General features: G+C 51.8%; 1 long non-coding RNA gene across 2 annotated transcripts in view; it reads right to left on the bottom strand.

Annotated features, from left to right (window-relative positions):
* LOC140397016 (uncharacterized) overlaps positions 1–18,839 on the bottom strand; it is a 62,968-nt gene extending 44,129 nt beyond the window's left edge. The window contains exon 1 of one of the 2 annotated variants that reach the window (XR_011936665.1): positions 18,724–18,839. This is a non-coding gene — a long non-coding RNA (uncharacterized lncRNA). Of the gene's footprint in view, positions 1–18,676 lie in introns of both variants that reach the window. The other variant, XR_011936664.1, reaches the window with a different exon arrangement.
* Positions 18,840–21,976: the final 3,137 nt, after the last annotated feature.

Here is a 21,976-nt window from a genome sequence, read left to right as displayed (position 1 = left end):
CTTGCATTGACACTGCAATGAACATAGAAAATACAGCACAGAACAGGCCCTTCGGCCCACGATGTTGTGCCGAACTTTTGTCCTCGATTAAGAACAAATTAATCTACACCCCATCATTCTACCGTAATCCACGTACCTATCCAATAGCTGCTTGAAGGTCCCTAATGTTTCCGACTCAACTACTTCCACAGGCAGTGCATTCCATGCCCCCACTACCCACTGGGTAAAGAACCTACCTCTGCCATCCCCCCTATATCTTCCACCTTTCACCTTAAATTTATGTCCCCTTGTAATGGTTTTTTCTACCCAGGGAAAAGAATCTCTGACTGTCTACTCTATCTATTCCCCTGATCATCTTATTAACCTCTATCAAGTCTCCCCTCATCCTTCTCCGTTCTAATGAGAAAAGGCCTAGCACCCTCAACCTTTCCTCGTAAAACCTACTCTCCATTCCAGGCAACATCCTGGTAAATCTCCTTTGCACCTTTTCCAAAGCTTCCACATCCTTCCTAAAATGAGGCGACCAGAACTGCACACAGTACTCCAAATGTGGCCTTACCAAGGTTTCGTACAGCTGCATCATCACCTCACGGCTCTTAAATTCAATCTCTCTGCTAATGAACGCTAGCACACCATAGGCCTTCTTCACAGCTCTATCCACTTGAGTGGCAACTTTCAAAGATCTATGAACATAGACCCCAAGATCTCTCTGCTCCTCCACATTGCCAAGAACCCTACCATACGTTACTGTGATGAGCCCCTAGTCGCCACATTCCGGCGCCTGTTCGGGTACACAGAGGCAGAATTCTAATGTCCAATTCACCTAACAAGCACGTCTTTCGGGACTTGTGGGAGGAAATCGGAGCACCCGGAGGAAACCCACGCAGACACGGGGAGAACGTGCAGACTCCGCACAGACAGTGACCCAAGCCGGGAATCGAACCTGGGGCCCTGGAGCTGTGAAGCAACAGTGCTGACCACTGTGCTACCGTGCGGACTATGTTTCAGGTGAGAAGTTAAACGGAGTTCCTTGTCTGTGCTGTCGCGTGGTCGCAAAAGAACCCCAGGTACTATTCAAAGAAGGCACCTCAGTAACATTCAAAAATTATTCAAAGCCGCGACTAGAGGGCAATACCTAATTTGTGAAACTCATTATGGATCTGTCCATGCTATCAGCACTCAAATCAATGGAAATAGGGACTTACGTTACATTTCTCCTGAAAATCGATCAGGTGGGCGCCCATTAGGAGCAGGAGCTGAGGAATATCGGGATTATAGACACAAAGGCCATTTGAGGTAAACTATACAGGACTGGGGTGAGCACAGTAAGAAGTCTTACAACACTAGGTTAAAGTCCAACAGGTTTGTTTGGAATCACTAGCTTTCGGAGCGCTGCTCCTTCCTCGGGTGAGTGAAGAGGTAGGTTACACGAACACAGCATATACAGACAAAGTCAAAGATGCAAGTCATTGAATGTGAGTCTTTGCAGGTAATTAAGTCTTTACAGGTCCAGACAGTGCGACTGGAGAGAGCGATAATCACAGGTTAAACAGGTGTGAATTGTCTCAAGCCGGGACAGTTGGTAGGATTTCGCAAGCTCAGGCCAGATGGTGTGGGTTATATGTAGTGAGACATGAGTCCAAGGTCCCGGTTGAGGCCGCACTCATGTGTGCGGAACTTGGCTATAAGTTTCTGCTCGGCGATTCTGCGTTGTCGCGCGTCCTGAAGGCCGCCTTGGAGAACGCTTACCCGGAGATCAGAGGCTGAATGCCCTTGATTGCTGAAGTGTTCCCCGACTGGAAGGGAACATTCCTGCCTGGCGAATGTCGCGCAATGTCCGTTCATCCGTTGTCGCAGCGTCTGCATGGTCTCGCCAATGTACCACGCCTCGGGACATCCTTTCCTGCATATCGAAGATATATTTTGGTGACAGGGCGGCACAGTGGTTAGCACTGCTGCCTCATGGTGCCGCAAACCCGGGTTCAATCCCGGCTCCGGGTCACTATCCGTGTGGAGTTTGCACGTTCTCCCTGTGTCTGCGTGGGTTTCACCCCCACAACCCAAGATATGCAGGGTAGGTGGATTGGCCGCGCTAAATTGCCCCTTAATTGGAATAAGTTAAGAAATATATATTTCTGTGATGCTGATTGATGGATATATCATCTTCTTCAAATAACACCACAGGATCTTTTATCTCCAGCTGAGGTAAGACATTAGTTTAACATCACTTCCGATAGCAGAGTACTACACTGGAGTGTCAGCCTAGACGCTGTGCACTCATGTGGCTGGACGGGGATTTGAACCGATGGCCACCTGACTCTGAGGTGAGGCAGTCGCTACTGAGGCAAAGTTGAAGCATGGAGATGCTCGTGAATGGATTCACGACTCTTCGGCCACAGGCGCCCTGCCCTGCACAAAATCCTCAGGATAAAGTGGGGGTAATAGATCACAATGGGAAAGGAGCAGGAAGCACAGTGGGTTAGCACTGTTGCTTCACAGCTCCAGAGTCCCAGGTTCTATTCCTGGCTTGGGTCACTGTCTGTGCGGAGTCTGCACGTTCTCCCCGTGTCTGCGTGGGTTTCCTCCGGGTGCTCCGGTTTCCTCCCACAAGCCCTGAAAGACGTGCTTGTTAGATGAATTGGACATTCTGAATTCTCCCTCCGTGTACCCGAACAGGCGCCGGAATGTGGTGACGAGGGGATTTTCACAGTAACTTCATTAGTGTTAATGTAGGCCTACTTGTGACAATAATAAAGGTTATTATTATTATTACATACAACAGGGGCTGAAATTATGAAAAGAGATTCGAGAGAATCATAGAATCCCTACAGTGCAGAAGGCGGCCATTCGATCCATCGAGTCTGCACCGACCCTTTCAACAATCGCACTGCCTGGGTCCTATTCCTACAACCCTGCCTGAAGGGGCAATTTAGCGTGGCCAATCCATCTAACGTGCACATCTTTTTGGGTTGGGGGGTGTGAGACCCACGCAGGCACGGGGGAGAACGTGCAAACTCCATACGGACCCGGGGCCAGGATCGAACCCGGGTGCTCGGCGCCGTGAGACAGCAGTGCTAACCACTGCCCCCCCCCCCCCCCCCCCCCCCCGTGCCGCCTCCAGTTCCCTTTTGCAAGCTATTTTTGACTCTGTGCCCATCAATCTTTCCCTGTCGGCCAGCGCTTTCCGCATCATGACGTCTCGCTCCGTCAAAATAAGAGGGACGCCATTTTGTTTTGTTCTGCTGGGTGGGTTCATACGATGCCTGGTGGGATACTGAATTACCAGGAAATATCCCAGATTCGGTCCCGGGTCTTGTGTAAAAACTGCCCAATATTTGTCTGTGATTCTCCCTAGCTTCAATAGCGGGGGAGGTGGTGGGGGGCGGGATTTCCAGCTAACGATTCCCGCCAGGCAGCTGCTCCAGGCAAGCGAATGCGTTTGCACGCTCGAGTGAACACAGAACAAAGCCTGACTCGGGCCTCTGTGTGCTCTTCCCTGGCCCAGTTTTGACGTGAACGCCCCAATTGGTTGGGTACGCTGGGCTCATTAGCCAGGAGCAGTTGCAGCTGTGCCGTGAACCCTATCCAGTGCTTTTTCCTCCTGATCAATAAAGAAATCAACACGGATTAAACCGAGGACAGGAATGAGGGAGAGAACGAGGGAAGGACATCGGAGTTCAGGAAGTGGGTGAAGGAAGACTCTTCCCTCCCGCTGCACCGTTGCCTCATTGGTGAACGAGTCCTCAGACATTTGAGTGCAGGCGATTCAGCACAGTACAATTGGCACTCTGCGTGGGCGGGGCCTAATAAAGGCATTGTTCGCAAAGCCCGACCGTAATCTCTGACGTTCAGTGCCAGGGCAATCATTTCTGAGTTGTTTGAATTCCCCTGCCTCGTCGTCTAGACAGCTCTGAGGGAACGCTGTGCCATCGGTAACACTAGAACCCGAGGGCACAGCCTCAGACTGAAGGGACGATCCTTTAAAACTGAGAGGAGGAGGAATTTCTTCAGCCAGAGGGTGGTGAATCTGTGGAACTCTTTGCCGCAGAAGGCTGTGGAGGCCAAATCACGGAGTGTCTTTGAGACAGAGATAGATAGGTTCTTGATTAATAAGGGGGTCTGGGGTTATGCGGAGAAGGCAGGAGAATGGGGATGTGAAAAATATCAGCCATGATTGAATGGCGGAGCAGACTCGATGGGCCGAGTGGCCTAATTCTGCTCCTATGTCGTACGGTCTTATCAAAGGTGCTGCCTTTAGAATAATAATCTCTATTAGTGTCACAAGTAGGCTTGCATTGACACTGCAATGAACATAGAAAATACAGCACAGAACAGGCCCTTCGGCCCACGATGTTGTGCCGAACTTTTGTCCTCGATTAAGAACAAATTAATCTACACCCCATCATTCTACCGTAATCCATGTACCTATCCAATAGCCGCTTGGAGGTCCCTAATGTTTCCGACTCAACTACTTCCACAGGCAGTGCATTCCATGCCCCCACTACCCACTGGGTAAAGAACCTACCTCTGCCATCCCCCCTATATCTTCCACCTTTCACCTTAAATTTATGTCCCCTTGTAATGGTTTTTTCTACCCAGGGAAAAGAATCTCTGACTGTCTACTCTATCTATTCCCCTGATCATCTTATTAACCTCTATCAAGTCTCCCCTCATCCTTCTCCGTTCTAATGAGAAAAGGCCTAGCACCCTCAACCTTTCCTCGTAAGACCTACTCTCCATTCCAGGCAACATCCTGGTAAATCTCCTTTGCACCTTTTCCAAAGCTTCCACATCCTTCCTAAAATGAGGCGACCAGAACTGCACACAGTACTCCAAATGTGGCCTTACCAAGGTTTCGTACAGCTGCATCATCACCTCACGGCTCTTAAATTCAATCTCTCTGCTAATGAACGCGAGCACACCATAGGCCTTCTTCACAGCTCTATCCACTTGAGTGGCAACTTTCAAAGATCTATGAACATAGACCCCAAGATCTCTCTGCTCCTCCACATTGCCAAGAACCCTACCATACGTTACTGTGATGAGCCCCTAGTCGCCACATTCCGGCGCCTGTTCGGGTACACAGAGGGAGAATTCTAATGTCCAATTCACCTAACAAGCACGTCTTTCGGGACTTGTGGGAGGAAATCGGAGCACCCGGAGGAAACCCACGCAGACACGGGGAGAACGTGCAGACTCCGCACAGACAGTGACCCAAGCCGGGAATCGAACCTGGGGCCCTGGAGCTGTGAAGCAACAGTGCTGACCACTGTGCTACCGTGCGGACTATGTTTCAGGTGAGAAGTTAAACGGAGTTCCTTGTCTGTGCTGTCGCGTGGTCGCAAAAGAACCCCAGGTACTATTCAAAGGAGGCACCTCAGTAACATTCAAAAATTATTCAAAGCCGCGACTAGAGGGCAATACCTAATTTGTGAAACTCATTATGGATCTGTCCATGCTATCAGCACTCAAATCAATGGAAATAGGGACTTACGTTACATTTCTCCTGAAAATCGATCAGGTGGGCGCCCATTAGGAGCAGGAGCTGAGGAATATCGGGATTATAGACACAAAGGCCATTTGAGGTAAACTATACAGACCTGGGGTGGGCACAGTAAGAAGTCTTACAACACTAGGTTAAAGTCCAACAGGTTTGTTTGGAATCACTAGCTTTCGGAGCGCTGCTCCTTCCTCAGGTGAGTGAAGAGGTAGGTTACACGAACACAGCATATACAGACAAAGTCAAAGATGCAAGTCATTGAATGTGAGTCTTTACAGGTAATTAAGTCTTTACAGGTCCAGACAGTGCGACTGGAGAGAGCGATAATCACAGGTTAAACAGGTGTGAATTGTCTCAAGCCGGGACAGTTGGTAGGATTTCGCAAGCTCAGGCCAGATGGTGGGGGTTATATGTAGTGAGACATGAGTCCAAGGTCCCGGTTGAGGCCGCACTCATGTGTGCGGAACTTGGCTATAAGTTTCTGCTCGGCGATTCTGCGTTGTCGCGCGTCCTGAAGGCCGCCTTGGAGAACGCTTACCCGGAGATCAGAGGCTGAATGCCCTTGATTGCTGAAGTGTTCCCCGACTGGAAGGGAACATTCCTGCCTGGCGAATGTCGCGCAATGTCCGTTCATCCTTTGTCGCAGCGTCTGCATGGTCTCGCCAATGTACCACGCCTCGGGACATCCTTTCCTGCATATCGAAGATATATTTTGGTGACAGGGCGGCACAGTGGTTAGCACTGCTGCCTCATGGTGCCGCAAACCCGGGTTCAATCCCGGCTCCGGGTCACTATCCGTGTGGAGTTTGCACGTTCTCCCTGTGTCTGCGTGGGTTTCACCCCCACAACCCAAAGATATGCAGGGTAGGTGGATTGGCCACGCTAAATTGCCCCTTAATTGGAATAAGTTAAGAAATATATATTTCTGTGATGCTGATTGATGGATATATCATCTTCTTCAAATAACACCACAGGATCTTTTATCTCCAGCTGAGGTAAGACATTAGTTTAACATCACTTCCGATAGCAGAGTACTACACTGGAGTGTCAGCCTAGACGCTGTGCACTCATGTGGCTGGACGGGGATTTGAACCGATGGCCACCTGACTCTGAGGTGAGGCAGTCGCTACTGAGGCAAAGTTGAAGCATGGAGATGCTCGTGAATGGATTCACGACTCTTCGGCCACAGGCGCCCTGCCCTGCACAAAATCCTCAGGATAAAGTGGGGGTAAAAGATCACAATGGGAAAGGAGCAGGAAGCACAGTGGTTAGCACTGTTGCTTCACAGCTCCAGGGTCCCAGGTTTGATTCCTGGCTTGGGTCACTGTCTGTGCGGAATCTGCACGTTCTCCCCGTGTCTGCGTGGGTTTCCTCCGGGTGCTCCGATTTCCTCCCACAGTCCAAAGATGTGCAGGTTAGGTGGATTGGCCGTGATCAATTACCCCTTAGTGTCCAAAGATGTGCAGGTTAGGTGGATTGGTCACGCTAAATTGCCCCTTAGTGTGAAAAGTTTCACACACTTGCGAAGCGAATCTCGTGAGTCTACTTTGCAACCAGGGAAAGGTTGTCGAGAAGGCCGATGACTCTGAAACACCTCAGAGTACAATGAGACCCTGGAACTGCGGGAACAATAAACGGGTATCGCAGTTCAGGCAACCGTCATGGAAAATGTTTGACCTTCGACTCCGATTTGACATTGCAGCAGTTCAAAAACCGTTCGCGTTACTTCAGGGACAAAAGTGAGATTAGCCTCACGGTAATCTGTAACTATATTGTGTAATATGCACCACATTGTGGCATGATTTCACTGGACTGGGCTGTTACACCATTTCTCACCACACTGGTCTAGTCCACATGATTTCATGTGCGGAATCGGCACGTTCTCCCCCGTATCTGCGTGGGTTTCCTCCGGGCGCTCCGGTTTCCTCCCGCAAGTCCCCGAAAGACGTGCCGTTAGGTGAATTGGACATTCTGAATTCTCCGTGTACCCGAACAGGCGCAGGAATGTGGCGACGAGGGGATTTTCACAGTAACTTCATTGCAGTGTTAATGTAAGCCGACTTGTGACACTAATAAAGACTATTATTAATATTAAATCCGGCGTGAGTAGGCGCATGCGCGGGAGGGTTTGTCTCCGCATCAGCCATGGCGGAGGACCACAGCAGCCGATGCGGAGGAATAGAGCGCCCCCACGGCACAGGCCCGCCCGCGGATCGGTGGGCCCCGATCACGGGCCAGGCCACCGTGGGGGCACCCCCCGGGGCCAGATCCCACCGTGCCCCCCCCCCCGAGAACCCCGGAGGCCGCCCGCGCCGCCAGGTCCCGCCAGTAAGGACCTACTCCAATTTACGCCGGCGGGACTGGCAAAAAACGGGAGGGACTTCGGCCCATGGCGGGCCGGAGAATTCGGGTGGCCCCGGGGCCCATTGATTCGTGCCGGTCCCCGCCATTCTCCGTGGTGGGCGGCGCGATTCACGCCGGGGCGATTTTTGGGGGGGGGCGGAGAATTCGGAGGACGGCGGGGGCGGGATTCACGCCGACCCCCGACGCCGGGTCGGAGAACCCCGCCCATGCTGTCGAAACTTTTCAGCTCGCACTCGTCAGGACAGATGCAAGAATGCCAAATTTCGAAGGGAGCGACAATTTATACTATACGTGAAACGGATGGTGATGGGCTGGCAAGTTGACTCTGATTGGCTGAGTTGTTACTATGGAGAATTCACCAGGGGGACTATTGTCCCTCACGTTTTTGTTTAATTCCAAAAAGGCGCAATGCCTGGACAAATTCCTTTTGCTTGCAGAGGACATGTCCATGCATTTAAATACAGTGGCTTCTAGCAAGCAGAAGTGAGGCACATTGCAAGCCCAACTGATGATCTGAGTTTCGGAAACATGGACTGGTTGAGTAGGGTCTGTGTTCTACCAAACGTGCTGCTTGATATGATCAGCCAGTCATTGGGACATACTTGACATCACACAGGCATTGAAACTGTTATACCACATTGCTCATTTCAGTGATAGGCACTTCTTTGGTTTGAGGGCAGCGTTCTGTTAGTAGAAAATGTCCCTTGTGTCGCTACTGGTTAGTATCAGTGTGTGAAAACCAGCTTCACCTGTTGCTCAAATTCTTGAGCTCGCTACCTTTCCAGGGTAATCTGAGGTAGACGGGACGCTTTTCTGGATTGATGGCTAAAGGCCCTTTCATGAGGAGATGCGGTACACAGCAAGGAATGATCAGATCGGGGCAGCCATTATCCCGCAGATTGGTTTTGATAGAGCCCTGTTTCAGCATCAAGCTTGCATGATGGGTAAATGGCTCAGGCTCCATTTACGAGATTGTCAGTAAGGCCAATTAATGACCCCCTTACCGGCACAAAATACCACTAGTATTGGGTGCCCATGCCACATGCTGAGGTTAGGGGGGCGGTTCCTCCTGCTTGGGCATCCTGCGCCCAGTGGAGGCCATTCCCTGCCATCCTACTGTACTACCCACCCCTGCGTGATTCTGACAACCTGCCTTCCGAATTCTGATCCCAGCCTCACCCACACACACACACACACACACCCCACCTCAACCTCACCCACACACACATACACACACACACACACACATGGGCCTGCTATCCTGCTAGCCCCCCACCCCCTCCCCCCACACCACTCACCTTCTTATCTGCCTCCGGCAACGATCAGCATTGGGGGCCGACTGCAGTCCCAGCAGTTGCCACCACTCCCGGCGGCGCTGTTGCAACCGGATCATGAGCAGCCAGACATTTGACAGGCTGACAGCTCTCAGAGGCGAGAATTCCATGTCAGGATACACCCATGTTCGCCACCCCTGGGCTTTTCCTCCCCTCGTGTCTGGGTCTGTTGTGGACTCATGGGTAGAAAATGGCTGCCGTGGTTACTCGATCTGCGCTCGGCTGATGAAGAACACAGGCCTCATCGCTGCAAATGACTCCAGCAGTGAGCGTCTGGGGAGCGTCGTAGGCGACCTTCGTCGCCTTGGAGTCACCAACACCTTCATCTGTAACCACGATGGCCAAGAGCTCCCCAAGGTGGAGCACAGACACACTCCTCCTTCCCCCCCCCACCGGGAACTCCAAACTCCCCCACTCCTCCCAACTCCACGCTCCCCCAAACTCCCCACTCTCCTCCCCCATAACCCCGGGTCCACAATATTGGGATCAGGAGCAGGGACCCGGGCTGATTCACCCCCCCGCAACCCCCCCCCCCCCCCACCCCTCTCCTCGCCCTCCCTAACACTCAAGAAGTTCGACGCCATCCAGGACAAAGCAGCCCCGCTTTATGGCCATTTTTATGGGTAGTGATTAACACTGTTGCTTCACAGCTCCAGGGACCCGGATTCGATTCCCGGCTTGGGTCAGTGCATGTGAGGAGTCTGCACGTTCTCCCCCCCCCAGTGTCTGCGTGGGTTTCCTCCGGGTGCTCCGGTTTCCTCCCACAGGTGTGCAGGTTAGGTGGATTGGCCGTGCTAAATTGCCTTTCGTGGGGTTACGGGGATAAGGGTGGGGGGGTGGGCTTAAGTAGGGTGCTCTTTCCAAGGGCCGGTGCAGACTCGATGGGCCGAATGGCCTCCTTCTGCCCTGTAAATTCTATGAACTCCATTACCACGAGGTCACGTGACTGACTACCAGGGCGATAGAGGACCAGATAGATGGGTTTGCGTTCATTCAGTGATTCTTCAGTTCTTGTCACTGATCTGTGGTGAGAATATTATAGAACATAGAACATAGAACATAGAACAATACAGCGCAGTACAGGCCCTTCGGCCCACGATGTTGCACCGAAACAAAAGCCATCTAACCTACACTATGCCATTATCATCCATATGTTTATCCAATAAACTTTTAAATGCCCTCAATGTTGGCGAGTTCACTACTGTAGCAGGTAGGGCATTCCACGGCCTCACTACTCTTTGCGTAAAGAACCTACCTCTGACCTCTGTCCTATATCTATTACCCCTCAGTTTAAAGTTATGTCCCCTCGTGCCAGCCATATCCATCCGCGGGAGAAGGCTCTCACTGTCCACCCTATCCAACCCCCTGATCATTTTGTATGCCTCTATTAAGTCTCCTCTTAACCTTCTTCTCTCCAACGAAAACAACCTCAAGTCCATCAGCCTTTCCTCATAAGATTTTCCCTCCATACCAGGCAACATCCTGGTAAATCTCCTCTGCACCTGCTCCAAAGCCTCCACGTCCTTCCTATAATGCGGTGACCAGAACTGTACGCAATACTCCAAATGCGGCCGTACCAGAGTTCTGTACAGCTGCAACATGACCTCCCGACTCCGGAACTCAATCCCTCTACCAATAAAGGCCAACACCCCATAGGCCTTCTTCACAACCCTATCAACCTGGGTGGCAACTTTCAGGGATCTATGTACATGGACACCTAGATCCCTCTGCTCATCCACACTTTCAAGAACTTTACCATTAGCCAAATATTCCGCATTCCTGTTATTCCTTCCAAAGTGAATCACCTCACACTTCTCTACATTAAACTCCATTTGCCACCTCTCAGCCCAGCTCTGCAGCTTATCTATATCCCTCTGTAACCTGCTACATCCTTCCACACTATCGACAACACCACCGACTTTAGTATCGTCTGCAAATTTACTCACCCACCCTTCTGCGCCTTCCTCTAGGTCATTGATAAAAATGACAAACAGCAACGGCCCCAGAACAGATCCTTGTGGTACTCCACTTGTGACTGTACTCCATTCTGAACATTTCCCATCAACCACCACCCTCTGTCTTCTTTCAGCTAGCCAATTTCTGATCCACATCTCTAAATCACCCTCAATCCCCAGCCTCCGTATTTTTTGCAATAGCCTACCGTGGGGAACCTTATCAAACGCTGGGGAACCTTATCAAACGCAAATATACTATACAATATACTATTACTGAAAGCTTCAAGGAATAAGTATCGTGGATTTAATTCACCTTGCCCCACTTAGCCTCAGGACTGACGGGCACAGCTGACGGGCACAGTGCTCATTGAAGGTGAGCTGAACAGGGCCTGAATACAGCTCAGCACTGTCTCTCTCACCCCAGCGAGAGGCGGCGTGGTGGAGCCTAGCTACAGGCCGCACAGGCCTTCCGCAGCTTCCTGGGCCTCCCTCCATCGAGGTGACCCGCGGCATTGCTTGCCTAAGTACCGATGCTAATCGTGGGCCTGGAAGTGTAGATTAGCTCGACGCCACACCAGCTCGCTTCTAACCGGCGCCCTCAACATCGTAAGATGCTTGACGGGGTAAAACCCGGCAACGTTTGTCACAAAGCCACATGAGGAGACAGTGGGATGGGTGTCCAAAATCCTGGCCCGCAGTTGACCGGATGTCGAGCGCTCCCACTGTTTCAGATCAGACACACGGATAACAACTTTGGCCATTGGCGTCCACGTCCGCAAGCTACTTCACAAAAGCGTAACTGGGACCAAATTGGATGCTGAGCCCTAGAAATGGTATTCAGGCTGTGACTGCCGGCTTGGTCAAAGAGGTGGATGTTTGGAAAGAGGAGTGGGACAAATGAGGCAGAATCTTCCATTCTGGAGGCTTAAGTCCGGTGGCGAGAGCAGGAGTTGGAGTGACTTCTGTTGGAAAGTGGGGTGGCCGTACACACGAGACTTGCTCAGCTCCTCAGTCCTGCATCCGCAAGATTGCAGACAATAAAAATGGACGTCCTGCCAAGGTTGTTCTTCATGTTTAAATCATTTCCAGTCTTCACCCCCCCCCCCCCCAAATCCTTTGTCGCTAAGGTGGATAAAGTAATCTCGGCCTTCGTGTGGGCTGGAAAGAACCCCGGGGTCCGCAAAATCGCCTCAGAGAGCGGGCTGCGCTCGGGGGGCTTAGCACTGCCGAACCTGTTCATAGAATCGTAGAATCTAGAGTGCAGAAGGGGGCCATTCGGCCCATCGAGTCTGCGCCCGCCCTTGGAAAGAGCACCCCACTTAAGCCCCCACCCCATCCCCGTAACCCGGTTACCCCACCCAACCTTTTTGGACATGTGGCCAATTTAGAATCCACCTGACCCGCACGTCTTTGGACTTGCGGGAGGAAACCGGAGCGCCCGGAGGAAACCCACGCAGACACGGGGAGGACGTGCAGACTCCGCGCAGACAGTGACCCGAGCCGGGAATCGAACCTGGGACCCCCGGCGCTGTGAAGCAGCAGTGCTAACCACTGTGCTACCATCCTGCCCATTGTTCTTGTATTGGGTAGCAGATGTAGAAAGGGTGGGGGGCTGGCTGGGGGAGCTGAGGGGCGGAATATGTACAAATGGAAGTGACCTCCTGTGTTGGGACGTCCCTGCGACGCTGGCCACCGCCCCACCACTATTTCCGCCAACCAAATACCCGGCGAGTCCGGTGGTGGTAGCCATACTGAGGGCCCGGAACCAGCTCTTTAAACTCAAAGATATGTCCGTAGAACCTCCATTTTGTAATAACCACAGATCCCGCCCAAAATGGACGCTACGATGGGGCGGCACGGTGGCGCAGTGGTTAGCACTGTTGCCTCATAGCGCCGAGGACCCGGGTTCGATCCCAGCCCGTGTGGAGTTTGCACATTCTCCCCTTGTCTACATGGGTCTCATGGACCAGTCCTGGAGGAGGTAAGGACCCCACTGGACGAAGCGAGAGAGAGGTGGGAGGAAGAACTGGGCTTCGAATTAGGGGAGGAATCTGGAACGGGATACTGTCGTGTTGGGTGTTCCGATGCACAAATGATCCAGCACGGCTGTAGATGGTACAACTCTGTTTTATTGTCTAATCAACGGTAACAACTAACTACTGGCTTGGGTACGTGCTTCACCAGCTAACCTGTGGACCCAGCCCTAGCACTATCTTAGAGAGGCACTCAGCACATGGTGTATGTCTGAGAGGTGCGCTGTGAGCTCCGTGCTCTGAGCTAGCTCCTGGTAGAATGAGCAGGAACTGTGGTGTTCCCTGTTTTATAGTGCGTGTGCTCTCACTGGTGATTGGCTGCAATGTTATGTGTGTGCTGGTTGGTCCAACTGCCTGTCCATCAGTGTGTGTGTGATTGCACCATGATATGCTAATGTGGATATCATGACATATACCACACAGGGTGAACGCCTGACAGAGCTGAAGGTGGTACTCAAGGCACACCTGACCAAGACGCACATGAGCGGGTTCTTTCTGGAGATAGAAGACAGATGCGAATGATGTTGGGGGTAGGGGGAGTTGCCGAACAGTCCCACATACTCTGGTTCTGCCGAAGGCTGACTGGATTCCGGACCACCTTCTTCCAGGCCATGTCCGAGGTCGTGGGGGGGTGTTCGGGTGGAGCAATGCCCATCCTGACAGTCTTTGGGGTGTCAAAGCAGCTCTTCGAGGCGTTGGGCGGAGGCGGGGCGATGGCCCTGGCCTTCGCCTCCCTGATAGCCCGGCGGCCACTCCTGCCCCGACGGAGGCCGGCAGCTCCGCCCACGGCCCCAGGCTGGCCGGCCGATCGAGCGGAATTCCTGAGGCGCGGGGAAATCAGCAGGGGATCGGATGGAGGGTTCCACTCCGGGTGGAAGCAGTTCGCCTCCACCTTCGAAGACCTGCTCATGACCAGCAGCGAGGGGGGAGGGGGGCCGAGCGAGGTGTATGGGGAGGGGTGCGAGGGAGGAGGAAAGGTTAAGGGGTGGGCGTTTGAGGGGGGGGTAGTACCCACACTGCAACAAAAAAAAATGTTTAGCAGTATTAATATGACATTGCCCACCAACTTGTTGAATTTGTGAGGGATTTTTCTCATACTGTACCTCATAAATATCCATTTTAACATCTTACTATTGTGTATGTTGTCTGGAGATTATGAATTAAACTCTTCAATAAAAATATGTTTTAAAATGATGAATTCTTTAGTCGTGGAGAGAACATCTAATGGCGAGGCGGGCAGGAAGTGGCCCATACCGCCATTACCTCACAAGTTCCAACGTCAAGGGGCCATCTTCAAACGCCCCCCCCCCCACCCCCCCCCCCCCCCCCCCCCCCCCCGGGCAGCCATTGGCTCTTGCCCTCTGCTCCTTGGCACCCTCCCTCCACCCCCCCCCCCACCCCAGTCCTGCCTCAGTCTCGGCCGCCCATCCCCTGTGCCCAAGCGTTGGCACAGCTCGTGCTGCAGCTCGTGTCAGGGTGAGAGGAAGGTTAAGCAGCGACCCCTGACCTCAAAGACCAGGAGGAAGTCTACCTCACCGGGCGCAGTGGTGAAAGCGGATGTTTTATACTCCCGCTAACGGAGGGGCTTAACTTGGGAGGGGAACAGGATTCGAGTTATGGTCTTTTAAAGAGTATTCATGAGATGCCATGAAAGTCGGGAGTTCAAGATTCCAAACGAACTTCCCGCCATCAGATAACTGATTTTTGACGTCGCACTAAACCTTCCCCCGTCCGCCCATAATCCCTGCTGTTGGCAGGAGCAAAATGTTCCGCCCATAGACAGAGAGATTTGGGGATAGAATTCCAGAACTTAGGCCATTCCAGGATGGTCCAGGTGTGCAGGGTTGGATCATAGTTATCCTAGAATTTACAGTGCAGAAGGAGGCCATTCGGCCCATCGAGTCTGTACCGGCCCTTACAAAGAGCACCCTACTGAAGCCCTATCTACCCTATCCCCGTAACCTAGTAACCCCACTTAACTTTTTTTTGGACACTTAAGGGCAATTTATCATGGCCAATCCACCTAACCTGCACATCTTTGGACTGTGGGAGGAAACCGGAGCACCCGGTGGAAACCCACGCAGACACGGGGAGGATGTGCAGACCCCGCACAGACAGTGACCCAAGCCGGGAATGGAACCCGGGACCCTGGAGCTGTGAAGCAGCTGTGCTAACCACTGTGCTACCGTGCTGCCGTAATTGCTAATTGCTAAATCCTCTTGCTAATTTTGTCTTGCAGTTCTAAAACCTTCATCAAATTGGTAAGAAGCAGAATATTACTCACAGAATTTCAGTACAAGGTTCCGCACAGTCCAATTTGACTCTTTTTTTTAACAACCATTCTCGTTTTTTAAAAACATTTTTCCAATTAAGGGGCGTTTTAGCGTGGCCAATCCACCTATCCCGCACATCTTTGGGTTGTGGGGGTGAGACCCACACAGACACGGGGAGAATGTGCAAACTCCACACGGACGGTGACCCAGAGCCGGGATCGAACCCGGGTCCTCTGCGCCGTGAGGCAGCAGTGCTAACCACTGCGCCGCCGTGCTGACCCCCCAGGTGCGATATCTATAATTTTAATAATCTTAATTATTGTCACAAGTAGGCTTACATTAACACTGCAATGGGGGCAGCACGGTGGCGCAGTGGGTTAGCTGGTAACGCATTCCACAGTCTCATGACTCTCTGGATGGAGGAAGTTCTCCTAACCACTGCGCCACCGTCTCCCGCTGCCAACCTTGATTTGTTATGTTGTAGGTGTAACATAAGCCGCTTCCTTGTGGTACACTTGACGTGGAGATAACTTCAACACGTTTATTAAACTATTTACACTTCTATTACTCGGGTTCGACGCTACTGCTAATCCTACTATAGCTACCCAGGCTGACTAACCAGTTGCTGCAATCCACGTGGTGGGTGTAATATTGAATCAACCCTGTGTCTGTTCTCACTGACTGTCTCCACTGGAAAGAAGCAGATCATGTGTGTGGTGTCCTTTATATATGGGTTAGTGTGATGCCCCCCTGTGGTGGTGTCACCTCCGTGTGTATCGTGAATGTCCATTGGTCGTGTCCTATCTACCTGATCTATTGGTTGAGTGTGTGATGTCACTGGTGCTCCCTCTAGTGTCTAGCTAGCCTACATGCATTTACATTGATGCACATCACCACAAACTTTACTTTTTTTAAATGTTTTTATTCTCCACTTTCACATTTTCCTTCAAAGATTTACACCCCACCCACAGACAGTAAACGGTAACAAATACAAAATCAATCCCCTTAACAATACCAACGATCCCATCCTCCCACCACCCCAAACAACGGCCAGCTGTCAATATATGCATCCAATAAAACAAACCCTCCCACGGCGGCAACAAAAAAACAAAGGAGAAAAAGAAAAAGGAGTCCGGGACCGCCCATGGTCACCATTAACCTATAGAGTCCACTCCCCCTACCTCCCCCCCCCCCTTACACTCAACGCCCTCCAACCTCTGAAAGAGTACCGTACATGATACCCAAGAGTTGTACCCCCCCCCCTCCCAAGTCTCCAACTCCTCCCGTCCACTGCCTCTTGTAAAACTCCTCCCCCCAACCTCGGTTCCTTCCCCCCAACTTTTCACCCCGGCACAAACCTTACTCACACATCATCAGGGGAGACTGTGGGAGCAGATACATTAACGGCCTTCAAAAGGCATCTTGACAAACACATGGATAGGACGGGTATAGAGGGATACGGCACAAGGAAGTGCTGAGGGTTTTGGCCAAGGTTGGTATCATGACCAGTACAGGGAGGGCCGAAGGGCCTGTCCTGTGCTGTATTGTTCTTTGTTATTTGAAAGTGGAACGGTCGGGCAGTTGGATATCTGAAATAAATATAAAATGCTCTTCTCTCTTCTTCTCTGAGGGGAATCTGGGGAATTTGGGTGGGAAGGGTGAATCACGGACCCATCAAGGGGGACGGGGTTCAGGCATGGGTGGTGGTGGCGGTTCGTCAGTGAGGGGGTGGGGGGCCTCTGCGATGGTTGCAGGACACTGGCAGGGAAGGCAGTGGTATTAGCGAATGGGTATGCCCCGAATGGGGAAGCTGTTGGCTGCTACTCTGAAGCTGGACACGCACCAGCTGATTTTAGGGTGGGCGGGGGGGATTTTAACTGTGTTTCCGATCCAAAGTTGGACCGTTCCAGGGCAAGATCGCGGTCCTCTTTGGGGGATGGCGAAGGTTTCATAGTTTCATAGAATTTACAGTGCAGAAGGAGACCATTCAGCCCATCGAGTCTGCACCGGCTCTTGGAAAGAGCACCCTACCCAAGGTCAACACCTCCACCCTATCCCCACAACCCAGCAACCCCACCCAACACTAAGGGCAATTTTGGACACTAAGGGCAATTTAGCGCGGCCAGTCCACCTAACCTGCTCATCTTTGGACTGTGGGAGGAAACCCACGCACACACGGGGAGGATGTGCAGACTCCGCACAGACAGTGACCCAAGCCGGGAATCGAACCTGGGGCCCTGGAGCTGTGAAGCAATTGTGCACTCACGGACGAGGCAAATGGGGGTGAATGGATCCCTGCACGGTTTGTGAACCTAGCGGGGTAAGAGGCTTTCGTTTCTTCATCAATGCATAATGTACCCAAGGATTCACTTCTTCGTGATGGGTAAAACATTGCTCCCTGGGGCATTCAGCGATGGTCGGTCATTTTGCGTGGATTTGAAATTAGAGGTGGGTGGGGAGCAGCGGACAGGATGGCGCTTGCATGGGCGTTTGCTGGCTGACTTTGGGTTCTGTGTTAAGATGTCTAGGGCCGCAGGGGGACTATGTGACATGGAATGGAAACGGGAAGGTCGCGCCCTCTACGTTTTGGGAGGCGTTGAAAGCGGCGATCGGGAGGGAGGCTATTTCGTACACGGTTCATTGTGGATAGGCAGGAGTCAGGAGTTGGTGGGTGAGATCTTGAGGGTGGATAGGGTGTAGGCGAGGGATCCTACCCCAGAGCTCCGTTCGGGTTCGCGGAGGGAGAATTCAGAATGTCCAATCCACCTAACAAGCACGTCTTTCGGGACTTGACGGAGGAAACCGGAGCACCCGGAGGAAACCCACGCAGACACGGGGGAGGATGTGCAGACTCCGCACAGACCGTCACCCAGCGGGGAATCGAACCCGGGACCCTGGAGACGTGAAACAACAGTGCTAACCACCGTGCCACCGGACATATATGTCACATAGCTTGCCATGTAACTCACAGTCCATTTCCAGCCACGATGAATGGCTGCTTGGTGAAGCACCGGATAGCTAACAGAGAGAGAGAGGCCTGTGTGCAAACAGACTCGATCAAATTTTTATGTCAGGAACAGCCAATCCCCTTTCTCCCACTCTGGGTTCAAGTTGCCTTTCCCAGTTCTGTGTCGTTAGGGGCCGGAGGGGGGTGATGTGTGTGTGTGTGTGTGTGTGTGTGTGGAATTCACCATGGTGAACACAATACCCTTCCTACCTGCTACTTTTAGCAACATATATCCGTCTCACGGGTTACGCATTCACCACAGCTGATGAGAAGCTGTTCACGGCTATTAGTCCTCGTCGATGGCCTTCCATGGTCGCTCTCAGTGACCACTAACAGATATTCGTTTCCACTCAAGAAGCAACTCGCATGCCTAAAGTGGAAAAAGACCTGGTTAGAATCAGTATGAAGCATGTTGCCACATTGTACCGTTACCCCTTTCACTGAATGTTCAAAATGTAGTGTCCATCTTACACTGATGGATGTTCCAGTCTCGGTACTGTGTGTCTACTCATTAAATGTTATTCTACAATGTAAATCTTCCCACCCGGTTAGGCAAGAGCTTTCAATTCCTGAATTTCTGAGGTTAAACGAAAAGCTACGAATTGCGGAGATCGAATTTAAAAATGGGGGAATATTGGGAAAAGACAGCAACCAAGCTGCGTGTCTCTCCGAGGGAAGGCTGCCCAACTATTGGGCTGTTAAATCAACCAGAATTTAAAATATTTCTCCCTCCTCGCTTCTCCTTCTTTGGAAAATATTGGGCCCAAAACGATGTGCTCGCTGCTTGAAAAGGGCCGAGAGAGTCTCTGGCATGGAGTGGAGGCGCTTTCATACAGTCATCAGATCCTTCGGCCTAGTTTGTCCATGCCGCCCAGTTTCTATCACTAAGCTAGTCCCACTTGCCCACATTTGGCCCATATCCCTCCGTACGCACCCTGCCCATGTAACTGTCTAACTGCTTTTTAAAAGACAAAATTGTACCCGCCTCTACCACTGCCTCTGGCTGCTCGTTCCAGATGCCCACCACCCTCTGTGTGAAGAAACTTCCCTTCTGGTTCATCTCCACTCTCACCTTTAACCTCTGCACTCTAGTTCTAGACTCCCCTACCTTTGGGAAAAGATGTTGACCTTATCTATGCCCCTCATTATTTTATAGACCTCTATAAGATCACCCCTAAGCCTCCTACGCTCCACGGAAAAAAGTCCCAGCCTACCCCAGCCTCTCCTTATAACTCAGACCATCAAGTCCTGGTAGCATCCTCGTAAATCTCTTCTGCACTCTTTCTAGTTTAACAATATCCTTCCTGTAACAGGGTGACCAGAACTGAAGAGAGAGAGAGAGAGCCGGGACAGTGAAAACAGCGCGAGAGGAGAGAGAGAGCCGGGACAGTGAAAACAGCGCGGGAGGATAGAGAGAGCCGGGACAGTGAAAACAGCGCGAGACGAGAGAGAGCCGGGACAGTGAAAACAGCGCGAGAGGAGAGAGAGCCAGGACATTGAAAACAGCGCGAGAGGAGAGTGAGCCGGGACAGTGAAAACAGCGCGAGAGGAGAGAGAGCCGGGACAGTGAAAACAGCGCGAGAGGAGAGAGAGCCGGGACGTTGAAAACAGCGCGAGAGGAGAGAGAGCCGGGACATTGAAAACAGCGCGAGAGGAGAGAGAGCCGGGACATTGAAAACAGCGCGAGAGGAGAGAGAGAGCCGGGTCAGTGAAAACAGCGCGGGAGGATAGAGAGAGCCGGGACAGTGAAAACAGCGCGAGACGAGAGAGAGCCGGGACAGTGAAAACAGCGCGAGAGGAGAGAGAGCCGGGACGTTGAAAACAGCGCGAGAGGAGAGAGAGCCGGGACATTGAAAACAGCGCGAGAGGAGAGAGAGCCGGGACATTGAAAACAGCGCGAGAGGAGAGAGAGCCGGGACATTGAAAACAGCGCGAGAGGAGAGAGAGCCGGGACATTGAAAACAGCGCGAGAGGAGAGAGAGCCGGGACATTGAAAACAGCGCGAGAGGAGAGAGAGCCGGGACATTGAAAACAGCGCGGGAGGAGAGAGAGAGCGGGAGATTTAAAAAGCGCGGGAGCTGCGAGTCGGAGCGGAGATTTAAAATGATCGCGGCCTAGTTTCGGGAGCCGTTCGGAGGAGGAGGAGCAGTCTCTGTCAGGGAGAGAACCTGAGAACATCGAAGACCCTGAGAAGGTAAGTAAGTGATTTTTACTCATTTTTACTTTTATACCTTTTTCAAATTGTGTGTGTCGGGGGGAAACTGAAGTGACATCACAGAAAAGCTGTGACCTGAGTGGCTGGTTGGGAATCTACACTAAATTTAAAAAATTAAGCATTGGTAACTAATTAAACAGAATTACTTAATTAAAATTTAGAGGGGTATCTAAGCCAGAGATCAGAGAGTACTATATTTAGCTTTCAGATTTATATTAGAAATCTAGTGCTAGGAAACAGATAGTTAACAGTAACTTTTTAACTTTTAATTTTAATTTACTAATTAATTGACGCAATGTCAGTTAGAGGGGTGCAGTGCTCTGACTGTGAGATGTGGCAGGTCCGGGAGGCTTCCAGCGTCCCGGATGACTTCATCTGCAGAAAGTGCACCCAACTGGAGCTCCTCACAGACCGCATGGTTCGGTTGGAGCAGCAATTGGATGCGCTTAGGAGCATGCAGGTGGCGGAAAGCATCACAGATCGCAGTTATATAAATGTGGTCACACCCAAGGTTCAGGCAGAGAAATGGGTGACCACCAGAAAGGGCAGGCAGTCAGTGCAGGAATCCCCTGTGGTTGTCCCCCTCTCGAACAGATATACCCCTTTGGATACTGTCGGGGGGGATAGCCTATCAGAGGAAAACAGCAGCAGCCAGAGCAGTGGCACCACGGCTGGCTCTGTTGTTCAGAAGGGAGGGTCAAAGCGCAGAAGAGCAATAGTAATAGGGGACTCTATAGTCAGGGGCACAGATAGGCACTTCTGTGGACGTGAAAGAGACTCCAGGATGGTATGTTCGTTCCCTGGTGCCAGGGTCCAGGATGTCTCCGAACGGGTCGAGGGAATCCTCAAGGGGGAGGGCAAACAGGCAGAGGTCGTTGTACATATTGGTACTAACGACATAGGCAGGAAGGGGCATGAGGTCCTGCAGCAGGAATTCAGGGAGCTAGGCAGAAAGTTAAAAGACAGGACCTCCAGAGTTGTAATCTCGGGATTACTCCCTGTGCCACGTGCCAGTGAGGCTAGAAATAGGAAGATAGTGCAGCTAAACACGTGGCTAAACAGCTGGTGTAGGAGGGAGGGTTTCCATTATCTGGACCACTGGGAGCTCGTCCGGGGCAGGTGTGACCTATATAAGAAGGACGGGTTGCATCTAAACCGGAGAGGCATAAATATCCTGGCCGCGAGGTTTGCTAGTGTCACACGGGAGGGTTTAAACTAGTATGGCAGGGGGGGTGGGCACGGGAGCAATAGGTCAGAAGGTGAGATCATTGAGGGAGAACTAGGGAATAGGGACG

The sequence above is a fragment of the Scyliorhinus torazame genome, chromosome 20 (assembly GCF_047496885.1).
Source record: "Scyliorhinus torazame isolate Kashiwa2021f chromosome 20, sScyTor2.1, whole genome shotgun sequence".
Lineage (NCBI taxonomy): Eukaryota > Metazoa > Chordata > Chondrichthyes > Carcharhiniformes > Scyliorhinidae > Scyliorhinus > Scyliorhinus torazame.
This window is presented reverse-complemented; position numbering and strand designations above follow the sequence as displayed.